The sequence below is a fragment of the Spermophilus citellus genome (assembly GCF_964194105.1).
Source record: "Spermophilus citellus genome assembly, chromosome: 10".
NCBI lineage: Eukaryota > Metazoa > Chordata > Mammalia > Rodentia > Sciuridae > Spermophilus > Spermophilus citellus.
In genome coordinates, this window is record NC_138197.1 from 33210947 (window position 1) to 33226649 (window position 15703).

Below are 15703 nucleotides of genomic sequence, written 5' to 3' on the forward strand. Positions count from 1 at the left end.
TTAGACCTGCTATTGCTGTTTAAAGATGAGAAAACCAACTAAAAAAAAAAGTTTAAGATACATGCTGAACATCATAGTCAGCCATCAGGGGGTTGGAGTTTAAACATTTGTCTATCTGAAAAAAAAAAAAAGAGATTCTTTTCATTGAAACTTGGTAACCACAATGATGAGAGGGACATGTGATTAAATAGTAATTGTCAAGTTATAATGACATGAATTCACTTCATGCACACTTTAGAAACTTTATTTCCACACTATAGCTCACTTTGTATCAATCATGTCATCTGAAAATTAATTTCTTTGTCTTTGGGAATAAATTGTTCAAAATTTTTTTCCTTGAAATGTTATCTGCTCTCAGTAAAATCACATAGCACTTGGGAAGAAATATACAACACAACAAGCCAGCACTGAAAGCCACAATTGAAAAAGTTTCCAAAGCCACCATGTTTTTGCTCTTGGTGCTCAAACCCACACACTACAGAAGACCAGCATGCTGAATGTGATCAGTTTTGCCTCATTGAAACTATCTGGTAGTTTCCTGACCAGAAAAGCAATAATCAAGCTGAGAAGTGACAGAAAACCCAAGTAACCAAGAACACAGTAGAAGGCAACCATGGATCCCTCATTACACTGGAGGATGATTTGGCCAAATTCTGACTGTGCATCCATGTCAGGGAGATGGGGAGAAGTTCCCAACCAGATTGTGCAGATGCAAACTTGAATGAAGGAGCCACTGAAGACTATGGTATTGGAGAATCGGGTCACCATCCACATTTGAAATTTTCTCCATGGGGTGACAGTTTTGAAGGCCACAAACACAATGAAGTCTTTGCCAAAATAGCATAAATGGCTACAGAAAATACAACTCCAAAGAATGTTTCATTCTGTTAATTAAGCTTTCTTTTAATTTTAGAAGAATATTTAGTTATTTTCTTCACATAACTTGTTTAAATTCAAAGATCTGTAATGGTAAACACTTGGAAGAAATTTCATGACAAATACAGTGAAAGTGTCATCTATTAAGTCTTCACTTCATACAGGATGAAGGACACTTGGGTATGACCCATTTTAAATAAGAAAACAAAATACTGTTTTTGCTAGGTTTATATACCACAAAAATTTTACTAAAATAGTGAAAAAAATATTGAACATTTGTATGCTGCTGAGTTTTTTTTTCAGTCTGCAATTTATCCTATACCACCAGTACCCATATCACTAATAGAGAGGCAATATAAATGTGATATCTATCCCCTTAGTGATAGGAACCAGTTGTTTTTAGGAAGAACACATTCTTTATGATCTTCATAGAAAAAGTGGTGGGAAAACAATGAGGCTTTTTTCTTCATTTTGGCATAGTGGACTGTGTATATAGGTATTTTACAATAAGGAATAAGGACTCCTAAGTATATGTAGGTTTCTTTTACTTTCTTTTTTGAATTTTAAAATACTTAACACATTTCTCTTTCTCAGTAAATTTGATTAGATATTTATGGCTTCAAGAAAAAAAAATAGAGTGTTCACATTTCATTCTTTCAGTGATCCAAAAAGTATAGAGCTCTGTATTGAAAATACTGGATTTGCAAATAAACTGCTGAGTTATAGTACTTTAACTGAGATCAGGAGATGAAAACTTTTGTGACTTTCTTTAGATATATTTTTAAAAAGAATAAATGAAAAGGTATATAAAATATAATATTATAGCTTAATTATATTTCTTAGCAAACTTATTTATTCAATGACTTTTTTGCATGAAAGAAATAGGTAAAGTTAAATAATTTGTGAATAAAAATAAAAATTTTGTCTAAGTAGAACATTCTATTCTGTTTAGATTACCTATGATCAATTTGACCATAGCCTCAGGGACAAGGCCCTGTTCCAGTCTCTTTACCAGTTTCCCATGAACCCTACAGCTTTGTATCAGGGAATTGTTCAACTAATGCTGCATTTTGGTTGGATCTGGGTTGTAGTTCTAGATGACATCAGGGGAGAAATGTTCCTCAGGGACATGACACAAGAAATGACCAACAATGGCCTCTGTGTTGCATTTGCCAAAAATATCCCAGAGATTCTTGTTAAGGATACTATTAAGGAGCAACTTTTAATGGAAAGATTTACATTTTCAAATGTCAATTTTGTATTTGACGACAGACACATATTTTCTTCTTAGATTTGTTCTGAAGATACATTGTAATATTGCATCTAGAAATATCTGAGTAACAACTTCTAACTGGGATATTACTATATTACCCTTTGGACAAAGTCGAAGCTATGTGTATTTTGGTGGAGCATTATCATTTTCAGAACACACTGATGAGGTTCCTGGTTTTCAAGATTTTCTCAGAAATGTTCACCTGTAATATTTCCCCATGACATTTTTATCCAGGATGTGTGGTCTATAATATTTGAATGTCCATATTTGGATCAACAGGGAATCAGGATATTGAGTAAATGTGAATAAAATGGTACCCTGGAAACTTGAGCTTTGCATGTTTGGGATATGAATACCTCACCCCAGAATTACAATGTCTATGGTGCTGTGCATGTCATTGCCAAGGCTCTTTAGGAAGAACTGCCACTCAGGCTGGAGGAAGAATCACTTGATAAAGGTGAAAGTGTGACTTTTCATCCATGGCAGGTACAACAGCTTATTCTAGTATTTTCCTAGGGCGCTGGGTCATAAATTGTCTTTTCTATTTTTTGATTCATTATGTTTTCATAATTATATGTTAAATGAGGATGCTTTTGAAAACATTTATTTTTGTGATACTGGGATTGAGTCCAGAGATGGTTTATTGCTGAGCTACATCCCCAGCCATTTTTTATTTTGTATGGTGATAGGGTCCTCTCTGATTTGCCAAGACTGACTGCAAACTTGTGAGCCTACTGGCCTCACCTCCAAATTTCTAGATTCAGGTATATATCACAGTGCCCAAGTCTAAAAGAATTTTGTAAAATCATAATACATTTAAGAGCATCCCTTATGCCCTCCTTGATAATTTAATATTTCCCTTATGAAACAAAACATAATATATTATAAACAAATAATAATATTTATGAGATTCTAAGCATGCTCCAAGAATATTATTCATACCCTTTAGAGATTAGACAACTTTTCCCATTTCTTTTTTGTTATTTTGTGAGAAAATTAGAATATTTAACTCAAAGGATTTTAACAAGCATAAATATGGATCACTGATGGGACTTTTAGGTACATGTGACCCAAATGACTTATTTTACAGATTTTTGTTTTGTTTTGTTCTGTTAAATGAATCCTTAAAATATCAATTGCTTCTTTAAAAATGAAACTGGACTGAATAGTGTAGCATTATCTCAATTAACATTATTCATATTGTATTTATGCTATTTCCATTAAATCCATTTCTCTCTCAATATCTGGTCCTTTTTACTAAGCTATGAAAAATAGAATCAAGTCATGTCCAAAACATATTCACTACATGTTATATAATTATTTTCTTCATGATAGTTTGACATGAGATTTATCAATATAAATCTTAAATTGCTTCTGAATTATTTTCATGAAGGAATTTCAATCCCTTTATTATGTCAATTAATAGACTAATAAAAATAGTACCATTTATTGAAGAGTATTTTTCATTTTTGTGTACATTCTAATTTATTCAAATAGCTCGTGTCTTACCTCTTTTCTGCTTTAAGAATTAATAGTGCATTTCAAACTTTCCTCATTTATATCTAAGCATATAGCATCTTCATTCTAGTTGATCTGTCAATAAATTGTCAATGAGTTATTTTCCTAGAGATAACTAATTTCAAAAAGTTGAAATTCTCACATATTCTCCTGGAGATAATCCATACCTGGGCAAAAATGGGCAAGCATGGATAGATACCCATTTATTTTGCATTTAAGAAGAAATAGTAGCCTACTTTGTACTATATTATAAACATTATCACATAGCAGTACATAAAGAGATTTTCCATTTTCTTCATTGTGGTATGGTATTTTTCACCATAGGTAGGGATGGTGATTTATTTAAGCTATCATTCATTTATTTGCCAATTAGTCAACTTCTGTTTGTGTGTTAATTTGTCATTTGGATATCTGCTTTTTGAATTGGTAACCATCTTTTGTTCAGCAACTGCATCAAACTTATTTATAGAAGTTTTGAACATAGACCTTTAAATATATGTATTGAGACTGTTTCTCCTCTGTGAATTGACTTGTATTTTCTATTTTGAGTTACAAGAGTTCCTAACTTCAACCTAGACTAATTTGTTATTTGTTTTTTTTATAGTTTATGGTTTTGTTATTTTGAGAAGTCTGATTACATCAAAGTAGTGAAAAGTATTTTCTAGCTTTGTTCTAAACATTTTATTCCTTTATATTTCATATTTAAATAAGTGATATAGTTGAAATTTATGTCTGTGTGTGATATAAGATAGGGGAATTAAGATAATTTTTCTACTATGGTAATTCAACTGATTCAGCACAATTTGTGGGAAAACATATACTCTCTCAAATGGGTTGTGTTTTTATCTTTTAAAGGAGGTGTTTGCATACATATTTCTATTTCTGAAATCTTTATTTTGCTCCATTAGTCAGTTTCCTGTCCTGAAGAAATTTTGTACTGTCTTATGAATTTTGTAATAGATCTTTATGTTTTGTTTTCATTTTTTGTGGCTGATTTCAAAAATGAAATTGAGCCAGGTGCAGTGGTGCATGCCTGTAATCCCAGCAGCTTGGGAGGCTGAGAAAAGAGTTTAAAGCCAGCCTCAGCAAAAGCAAGGTTCTAAGTAACTCAGTGACACCTCATCTCTAAATGAAATTCAAAATAAGGCTCAGGATGTGGCTCAGTGGTTCAATGTCCCTGGGTTCAACTCTTGGTACCCCAAATATTAAAAAAGATAAAATTAATATTTTTGTTTTTATCTTGTACTTTATAATTTGTAGATGTTTGTAGATGTTATATGTACATAATCATATTCAAAAACAAAAATGTTTATTTACTTATATCTAGTCTTAGGATTTTATTTCTCTTTTGCCTTAATTAACCAGCTAAGAATTTTGGTAAAAGTTTAAGAGAAGAGGCAATAGCTGAAAAACATTCTGTTCACACCCTTAAGCAAAAAAAAGAAAATTGAGATTTTTCCCCATTGGATGATTTTAAAAAATTTCTTGATATTCTCTGCTTGATAAGGAATATTCCTTATACTCCAAATTTTTGAAGAATTTTAAAATATATTTGTTCAAGTTTGACAAAAGGTCAGTACATCTATTGAGATAATCATATATTTAATTTTATTTTTATTAACACAATAAAGTGCATTGATTGACTGATCTAAATAATGTTCACCCATTCTTGCATTCCTGGAATGAAGTACATTTTATCATGACATTAACTTTCTTTTATGTTAGATTCAAATTACATGGATGTTTAATGAAAATTATTCTGCATTTTTTTTCCTTTTTTCCAGTTTTATTGGAAAATAGTGAACAGATGAAGATTGTGTATATTTGTGCTGTACAATATAATATTTTAACATATGGATAACATTGTGAAATTATTACCACAGCTAATTAGCATATCCATCACTTCACCCAGTTACTTCTCTCTCTCTCTCTCTCTCTCTCTCTCTCTCTCTCTCTCTCTCTCTCTCTCTTTCTTTGTGTTGGGGTGAAAATACTTAAAATTTACTCTTATAAAATTTCAAGCATATAATATGTAATTATTTACTCTGGTTGGGGGAAGTGTTGTATGATCCGATGATTAAGTCTTTCTTTCTTTGTATCTGAGCCCCAGTTGTGACCTTCATAAGTGCTTCTCATATGTTTTTCACTTCCTGTCTCCTTTGAGTGAGAGAGAAAGGACAGAAGAAATTTGAATTGGATTGGTATTTCCCTTCCTCCAGGTTGATCATTCAGGTACCAGTACCCTCCAGCTCTCCCCTTGTTTTCGCCCTTCATAGAAAACTCACAGTTAAGTTGTTTATACTGCCATTCCTATTTGTTTCTTCACTTTTCTCTTATACCTTCTCTATCAGGTATGCTGACCACACTCCATATTTGAAAAATAAAGTCACTAATTACCTCATTTCTAAATCAATTAACAAATTATTAGAACTTATTTTATTTAATCAACTCCTTATGTAAAACATTTGATCACATTCTTTTCCTTGAAACATGGTTCTTAATTATTTTCCATAATTCTCTTTCCATAATTAATTTCTAGGTTGTAACCCACATTATCAATCTACTTTATTGAATCTTCCACACTCCTCAAACTCAGAATATGAGAGGATGTCATGGCAAACACTAGAATCTTTACACTATTTTAACAAAAAAAAAAAAAAAAAAACATGTTTTAAGTGATCTCCCAAACTAGTATGTCCATCATAGAATTTAAATCAAAGCCTAGATCCCTATATTCACGTGCTTCCCAGACAAGCAAACTTCAGGTTTTAACAGACATTTTCAAAACAATAAGTTTTCAACATAGATATTCATTAAATGATTGTCACCCACCTGGATGGATGAATAAATGCCTTAAACATTTTTGAAAAATGAAACAAAAAATAAGAAAGCATAAAATAGATGAACAACTACTTTAGGGAAGAAAGCAAAAAGTCTTAAGAAAACAATATTTAATAGATGCATAAAATAAACAATTTTAATAGATGAAATAAGATAATAAGATTATCTTTTTTAAGCATGAAGGTGAGTACATTATGCTAATGAAACTAGTATATTTTTGTTTATTTTTTCCATAATTTACTGAACAACATTTAAATTATTAATTAGACACATATATACTTTAATGTGACAAAAAGACTTTCATTCTTTAATACAGTTTGAAAGATTAAATTTGTTTCTAAGGAAGGAATAGGATTAAAATCAATGAGAAAAAAAAATAGAATTACCTTACCACCATCACACAACAAAGGTAAGATTAAAAGTATGTAAAACAAGAAATAAAATAAACTCATAAGCATAAGGAATGAAAATTAAAACCGGGAAAAATACATAATTCCTAGGATGTTAACAGATAAGTACACTGGGATTCTCATGCATTATAGCAGGTAAACTGGGGTGTGTGTGTGTGTGTTGAATGACAATTTCTAATTCTGTCACAACCTTTAGAGTTGTATACATTTGACTCTGAGTACGTGGCAGGCATGAGTACATTTGACTCTGAACTATTACTGTTAGAAAACCATTTAAAGAAAGTTATCACTATTCAATGTAATATGTAAAACAGTGGATGTGTAACCGATGCGATGCTGCAATCTGTATACGGGGTAAAAATGGGAGTTCATAACCCACTTGAATCAAAGTGTGAAATATGATATGTCAAGAACTATGTAATGTTTTGAACAACCAATAATAAAAATTAAAGAAAAAAAATAATGTGATTAAAAAAAAGATTTTAAAAACTGTTATAGGAATTGAAATAATCATTTTAATAGTGGTAAATTAGAAATAATCTAAAGATCTCAACATAGTAAATCAGTTAAATAACTTTTGTAGAATGAAATGTTAGGGTGCAATTTGAACTGATATTAAACAAAAGTAATTGATCATAAGTGAAATATATTCAAAGTATTAGTACAATGAAAAAAAAATTTTAAAAAGCATGTGAATAGAAGTGTTATGAACCCAATATATTTATGATGTTTTAAATTCCATAGGAAAAAAGTTGTTATGATAAGGGAAAATATTTTATTTTCTCTAGCTGTTAAGATTTATTATTATTTTATATATAAATATGAATGTTTATATATTTGTGTATACTTTTATACATTTTGATGATTTCAAAGTAAATTTTATTATACAAACACAATTTTGCTTTATGAAGACATATTTTAGAGAAAAAATGAATAACGAGTACCTTGTTAAGAAGTCTCATACCTTTTCTGTAAGCATAAATTAAATTTTTGTTATTTATTTCTATATTTAACCCCCAAAGCCAGAATTGTTTATTTACCTGGAGGACATTGTAAAGAAATATGGTATATTAAGAACTATGTAATGTTTTGAACAACCAACAATAAAATATTATAAAAAAAAAAAAAAAAAAAAAGAATGAGTACTTGGAAACTCTGAGTTGATATCCCTGTTGAAACACCTCCTACCACAGCCACCAGCTTGTTTCTCTTCTCAGACCTACAGTCTTAATTATGGACTGGAGGACTCTTTCCTGAAAGTAAAGACTTAGAAATCTCTATGGCCTTTTTCTCAATAAAGTCAACATTGTAGAGATGGAATCCCAGAGACATATTGAACAACATATTCAGGCCCTTGTTGATTTTCTGTACAGCAAAAACCATGGCCAGCAGGCACTGATAATGCTTAGTAAGATCCCTAGAAATAAAAGGTGAAAAGACAATCTCATAGATTTTGTTTTCTAAAAAAGATGAGTTATAAAAGAATGCACATGATAACCCCCAAAATAAATAAGATATCTTATTTTGAAAACATTCAGAAATTTGGTGCCTCAAAAAAAATCAGACTGACAGTCTAATGATTTACAGTCAAATTTATAATATTGACTATTTGAGGCATTGTAAGACTGATAAAATGTCAGGGAATGAAATAAATAGAAAATGGAAGCCATGGGGCTAGGGTTGTGGCTCAGAGGAAGATTGCTTGCCCAGCATGAGCAAGGCCCTGGGCTAGATCCTCAGCACCACATACAAATAAATAAATGAAAAATAAAGGTATTGTGTTCAACTACAACTAAAAAACTAAATATTAAAAAAAGAAAATGGCAGGCATTACATGAGAATTTAGTTACCCTACCTTGGATATCATGTTGTGATTCAGAAAATAGTATTTTGCTAGATTAAATAGGGGAAAACACCACAGTAGTGTCAAATAAATCAATTCAATTATATCAAGGCATATAAGTTGAAAGTTCTCAATATCATATCCTGCACCTTTATAGAAAGAAAAATGATTCTCCCCTAGAGAGAATTTATACACTTAGGAAAATGGATACACTTAAACATAAACATAATCAGACATATGGAATTTATCTGTAAAGTCAAATTTACTTCTGGTGTCACCAGCCATCACTCTCAGGGAAAAGAGTCCACCAATAATGAAATCCCCATCTTCACAGTAGCCAGGAGAAGCAGGTAAATATAGTGATAGAATAGAATTTTGTTCCTGTGATAAAAAGAGGACAGCACCCAGCAGAGGAAAAACAAAAGATAATTTCATATCAACATTGATAACATGAAAATATTAATAAAGTTTTTAAAACTCAGAAATAAAATCTGTTCAGAATTTTGTCAAGAAGTAATTGAGGCTGAGAGTATTTGAATACATTGTGATGAAAACACGCCTCTCTAATTAATGTGTGACAAATTTATAAAGGAAGTCAATTAATTTGTCTTGGCTTAAAGCAAAATGGTAATGTGTAAACATTCTTTTGTTTTCCAGGAGTATGTTCGAATTACACCTGCTTAGCCTCAATTCACATCCCTTTCATTGAATTAGTGCAAGTATCTAAGGGGTCACAAATGTCTTAACTTTGCAGCTGGTGTCCTGATTCTCAGAACAAAACCATTTGATTAAAACCAACTTTAAGCCATAAAAAAACATGCAAGAATTTTATTAACTTGGTGGGTTCAGGGTAACTAGAAATAACAGGTGTAAAACAAACAATACACTGGAATATTGTTGCCATTAGTTATGAAGTTTTGTCAAAATGATGTCTTCATTATTATCAAACATTTAAATATTTAATGGGCTACCAAGTAACATGTATCAGGAAAGGGGGTATCAAAGGTATAGTATAGTCAAGTAAAGATGCTTCACTTGACATTTGGTTATTTAACACTGGCATAAACTCAGAGGAAGGAGGAATTATTCAGTACATATTTCTACAAAAACAAGACAAAGCATTTTCTTTAGACAATATCATTTTGAATTATTTCACAGAGGCACTTATTTAAGTGATCGATTTTTAACTTTTAAATTGTACTTACTGCATACAATAGAGTGCTTTGCTATGTCTACACCATGGATTGATCAACTTTTCAACTCTCACTATAGCATTTTCTCAAGCAGGGAAATTATTTCAAAATTATTTAATTCATAGAGAAGGAATAGAGAGAATGTTAACAGCTAAGAAATGTCTATGATTTGTATTTGTAACCATAAACTCAAATGTATAGGAAATAATGACAGTGATTGTATTTCAAATAAAATTAAATCCATTTTCAAATCTCATCCACTGGCTAGCAGGAAACCTCATTTTATGTATATCAGAAAAAGGGTAATAACCCTGCAGAATTACATACATATTTCATTGTTTAGAATATTAAGAAGAGCCCACCTCATCCTTTTTTTTATCTTGGCTTTTGCCAATCATCATCCAAACTAGAAGCTTGCTGATCTCTGAAGGATGGCTCTGCTGATTGTGATTCAAGTTCAAGTAGAAGCATCTGTTGATGCTGACATTTCCAGAACCAAAACTCCACCTTTTCCAAGTTCACTCCCAAGTTGCCAGAGCTACATGTGAAAGTGTGGACAAGTGATAACACACTCAGCAATTTGTCAATGCAGAAAGAGTATCTACAATGTTCTCAAGTGTATTCATGTTCTTGACACTTCTCAGAAATTTGATATCTTTTGGCTATGGGAGTAAAATGTGTATAGTCATATATGTAAATTTAGTAAAAAAAACTATCAATGGTGAAAAATTAGTTCATAGGTGCTCCTGAAATAATTTCAAAATTGCTTGATGATCTCAAATGATCCTTCTTATAGTTTAAATGTATACTTCTAATTCTGCCACCAAATCATCTTTCCGATCACATTAGTAGTCCACCTTGTAATAAAAATTTCAGTCCTTTGTATGTCCCCATAGAGATAAAAAAAATTAATATTTTCACTGTTTAATCACAGTAAACTTACAGAAAAACACTCACTGTATTCTATGTGTGTATTTATTTTGCTTCCATTGAGGATATTTTAATTCTTTAAGTGTTACAGTAGTCTCCTTCATGCTTTGAATATATAACTCTTGCTGCTCTGCTGCTGCCACATATTTTTTAAATGGACAAGTTTCTTTCTCTTCCTTTCCTTCTTCACTTCACTTCACTTCACTTCACTTCACTTCTCTAATATCTCTCCATCCCAATCTTCCCCTCCTTAATCTCAAGGGAAACAGGAATACTTTTCTTCCCCATCCTAGGCAGAGTTTATCTGTCCTTGAGATCCTACCTATCTATCACATGAACAGGAATGAGTAATTCAGACATTGGGGATGGCACCAGAAGATCTAAGAAATGACCATCTCCCAAATTAACAAGTGAATTACAACAGAGAACACATGGGATTTAGCCTTTGAATCATCTCTTTAAAAACCCCTTGCCCCCAACCTAAAGGGCAGAATCACAGACTCTGGAACAGGAGTCCTATGTGTTTCTATTTTGTTAGGAGAAGTTTATTAGTTTTACTTTTTCTCAAAACTGTGTTCTTATAATTGGATTGACATCAGAGCAAGGGCCTAGCTTTTGGTAGTATAATGATAGATTGTACAATTTATAATAGAGATGAATATTCCTAAGATTACACTAATTTGTATGGAGTAACTATAAATAGTATATAGATTATAACATGATATTTTTGTCCTCTTAAGATCTATATTTTATTTTAAATACTGTAGAAGCAGAGATGAATGGGGTAATTACTTCCTAATATACTATATAGAAACAAACATTGTGTGATCTCAACTAGGCAATTCACATAACCCACCACTAGATAATTTCTCTTTTTATTAGTCAAAAGCTCTTTGCTAATAATACAAATATAAAATAATGTTTGTGCTTGGAACAACCACAAAAGGAAATCTTCCAATAAAATTGAGAAACATGCTCCCTCCTTCAATGTCCCTGAAGGTCCCTCAAATTTTTTCCAGTGGATTGGGCAGTAAAAGTCCCTGGGTAGTATTTTCAGTTCTTCTGCTGATTTTGTGTACATATATGACATATACATATGTCATATACATATATGAGAATTGTTGTTATATTGATGGAAAACTATATCAAACTAACATAATGGAGAAGTATTACATCCTAATAGCTGTTAGGGACCGGCGAAACGTCGGAGGAAGAGACCACAAGAGACTGCCTCATGCAACAGCAGGAGGGTTTTATTTGGGGACCAGCATGCTGGGGCTCAGAGCTCACTTTAGCAAAGAGAGATAGAGCCCTGAGAACAGCTTAAGCAGAGCTTATATACTTTCCTTGGAGAGGGCAGGGAGAGAAGTTACATTTTGTAGTTTGGCAGTTGGGGACAGCTCATTCTGGGAACAAGATTAGCAAACAGTTCACAGTTGGGGACAGCACATCCTGGGAACAAGATTAGCAAACAGTGTTTTGTTAAGCATATAGAAAAACGGAGTGACAAGTACCTATTTTATTAACCTTTCATTCCCCACTTCTTCTTCTGGCTACTTTTAATCATAAAAGTGATCATTGGGGGGTGTCACGTTTTATGTCTGCTAGTGGGGTATATTGTTGTCTGATTACCATTAGTTTGATTTGTCCAATTTGGGCTTGGAGAAAGGAAACTACACGGTTGAGCAAACAGGGTCCTAGAGTTAGCAACAATATAAGAATTATTAAAGGACCAGTCAGGGCTGATAAAAGCATAGTTAACCAGGGGTACTGTGTGAACCAAGACTCATACCACCCTTTTTGGGCCTCTCTCTCTCTCTGACGCTCTTCAAGGCATCTTCTTAGTTTACTCATAGATTTTTTACAACTCCAGTATGGTCGGCATAAAAACAACATTCTTCCCTCAATGCAGCACAAAGGCCCTCTTCTCTCATGAAGAGGAGGTCCAACCCTCGCCTGTTCTGTGAAACAACTTCAGAGAGAGAGGTTAAAGATTCCTGCAAAGCTGTGATGGAGGTTTCTAATATCTTTAAGTTTTGGTCCATTGCTGTTTCTAATTGGGTCATTTGTTGTGTCCCACGGACCAGGGAAGTGGTCCCTGTGCCCACCCCTGCAACAATTCCCATTCCTAATAAGATGGCTAAAGTGAGGGATACAGGTTCCCGGCGGAACCGGGTTGTATGTCCCCTTATTTGATCTTTAAATGAACTTGCGTCATGATAGAGCACTCTGGGAAACATCTGCACTATTATACAATTAATCACATCTGTTGACCATTTTATGAAAACATAAATAATGTTTAAGTATATAGAATTATACTGTTGTAGGGACGGACAAGGCACCTAAGATAGCACTGAAGACAGGGAAACAGTTCTATTTGGTTGCAACCGGATTCAGAGGGCATTGCTTCTGTTGTAATCAATTAATCCCCTGAACCCCAAGTTTAGGTAGTTTCAGAATTTTGTACTCAACATGTAAGGGAAGGGGCTCAGAAGTTCACAGTCTGCAGAAGTTCACAAAAAGCAGTTTTTGTTTCTATTTTTTTTCTCTGTTCTGGGCAAGTTAACTTTTCAAGGACACCTGGGAGGGGGAGAATTTTTTCTTTACTTTTTTTCCTGCCAGCTGTTACAATGGAGCCCAGTTGATAACTTTTTTATCTTAGAAATGTAGCCATCTCTGTGAAGCCCCAGCTCAAGGTCAGAGGCCTTGTTCACATATTTTGTGAAAAACTAGTAAGGGGGTGTCTAGCTTAGGAGTGCTGATTTTTCCAGCCAGTGGCCAAGTAGAACAGGGCAACATGAAAAGAGGAAGTTTATCTATACTGAACTCTTTTATAGGGACTCTTTTGCTGAAAGTCCTATAGTCAGCCATGGTGAAGACTTCTGGAGAAGGTCAGTTAAGACTTTTCTGTGGGGTTGGTATAGAGGGGGAGGACGGGGAAGGCAGTGCTGAGAGCAGCTCCGTGGATTTGAGAATGAGGAAGGATAGATGTAAAAGAATAATGGGAAAGGGGTTTGGGATTTTCCTAGCAATAAAAACTTGAGTGGTAGAACAGGTAGAGTAGAGGGGAAGACTGGAGTGAGTATCCCAAAAAGCCTGTGAGGGACTTTAAATTTTTAGTAACCTGTTTTCAGTGATGACAAAGCAACTTTAAAGGCCATTTTCATTACATCTTGGATAGGGGTCTGAGGGCTCTCCTCAGCTGGTTTGAGCTTTGGGTTAGCTGGTAAGAGGACTTGGTGGGACCCGGTGTGGGCAATGACAGGAGAAGAGAGGAGTGAATGGGTGGAGAGATACCTCAGTACCTGTTACTTCAGCAAAGGGGCAATGGTCTGAGAACCAGTGGAGGTTTGGGTTCCATCAGGTAGCCCCTGTATGTTTACATCCTTATGACTTACAGAAGAAGTCGATTTTTCCCCCACACAGCCATGACTGTTTGTGGCTTTGATAGTCCGCTGGGCAAACATAGTAATCTAGGTTAGCCAACCTACATCTGGCTCGCGTTTCGCTACATCCATAATGTTTGTTTCTATTATCTGTGGTATGGAAGGGATTTAATGGAATTTTAGTGGGATCCTCTTCATCAGGGATACCCAATAGGAAGGACCTATAGCCAGCTGACAAATATCTGGGTGGAGAGATGGCCACCAGGTCCCTAAGGGGGCTGTATGTGAGACAGATCATACTTTTTGTCCAGTAGGATTTGTGATTAGCCATCGCTGCTGTACGGGCTGATGAGAGTTAGGACTACTGGTGGTCAAGGGGAGAGTCCATAGCCTTATCCACACAGCAAATACGCAATTTGAGAGGGTTACCAGTCTTTTCCAATTTCCAGCCAGAGTCTGGACAGGGCGCAGGCTTGAGATGAGAGGCATGGATCCAGGAAGTGATTCCGTTTACCTTTACCGCTGTAGGTGTTATAAGTAGCACCTGGTATGGTCCTTTCCAGCGGGGTTCTAGGGATGACACCTGATGTTGTCTTACGTAGATGAAGTTTCCCACTTGATATCAGTGTGGAGTTCCTTCGTCCCCAGGTTGGTAGGCAGTGGCCAGCTGTTTCCACAGGTATCACTGAGTTTTTTTTTAAAAGCTTTAAGTGTGTCAAGCAAGGGGGTGTGGAAGGAATTGTTAGGTCTTAGAATTGGGGTTAGGTCCCTTACCTAACCCCAATGGAGGGGCACCATAGAGAATTTCATAGGGGGTGAGGTTACACAAAGAAACAGAGGGAGTATTTCTTGTATGAAACAGTGCATAAGGCAGGAGCATAGTCAAATCTTTTATGCCGGTCTCTAAGCTTAATTTCGTTAAGGTCTCTTTAATGGTTCTATTTATTCTTTCTACCTGTCCTGAGCTCTGGGGACTATAAGCACAATGTAATTTCCAATTAATCCCCAGGGTCCTGGTTAACCCCTGACTTACCTGGGCCACGAACGCCGGTCCATTATCAGACCCTATTACCTTAGGCAGGCCGAATCTTGGAAAAATATCTTCCAGGATCTTCCTGACCACCATTTGCGCCGTTTCTTTTTTTGTGGGGAAGGCTTCAATCCATCCTGAAAATGTATCTACAAAGATTAGGAGATATTTAAGTCCATACCTTGATGGCTTAATTTCAGTAAAGTCCACTTCCCAAAATTGTCCTGGTCTGGTTCCTCGAAGGCGCCTTCCTACAGGAAGCTTGGAAGGTTAAGCATTAACCAATCGATAGACCCGACAGGCTTTTGTTACCAGTTCAGCTATTTCCTTTCGCTGTGAGCCAGTTAGTGGAAAACTCTGTTCTTGATCCTTCAGGAATGCCTGCAATTTCTTTGAACCAAGG

At 34.4% G+C, this 15703-nt stretch overlaps 1 pseudogene across 1 annotated transcript; it reads right to left on the bottom strand.

Annotated features, from left to right (window-relative positions):
* Positions 1-280: 280 nt before the first annotated feature.
* LOC308658155 lies at positions 281-15396 on the bottom strand (annotated as a pseudogene). Its single transcript has 4 exons — positions 15304-15396; positions 14700-14974; positions 8065-8335; positions 281-884 (listed from the first exon to the last, which is right to left on the bottom strand). The product of its transcript is annotated as an uncharacterized misc_RNA (transcript).
* Positions 15397-15703: the final 307 nt, after the last annotated feature.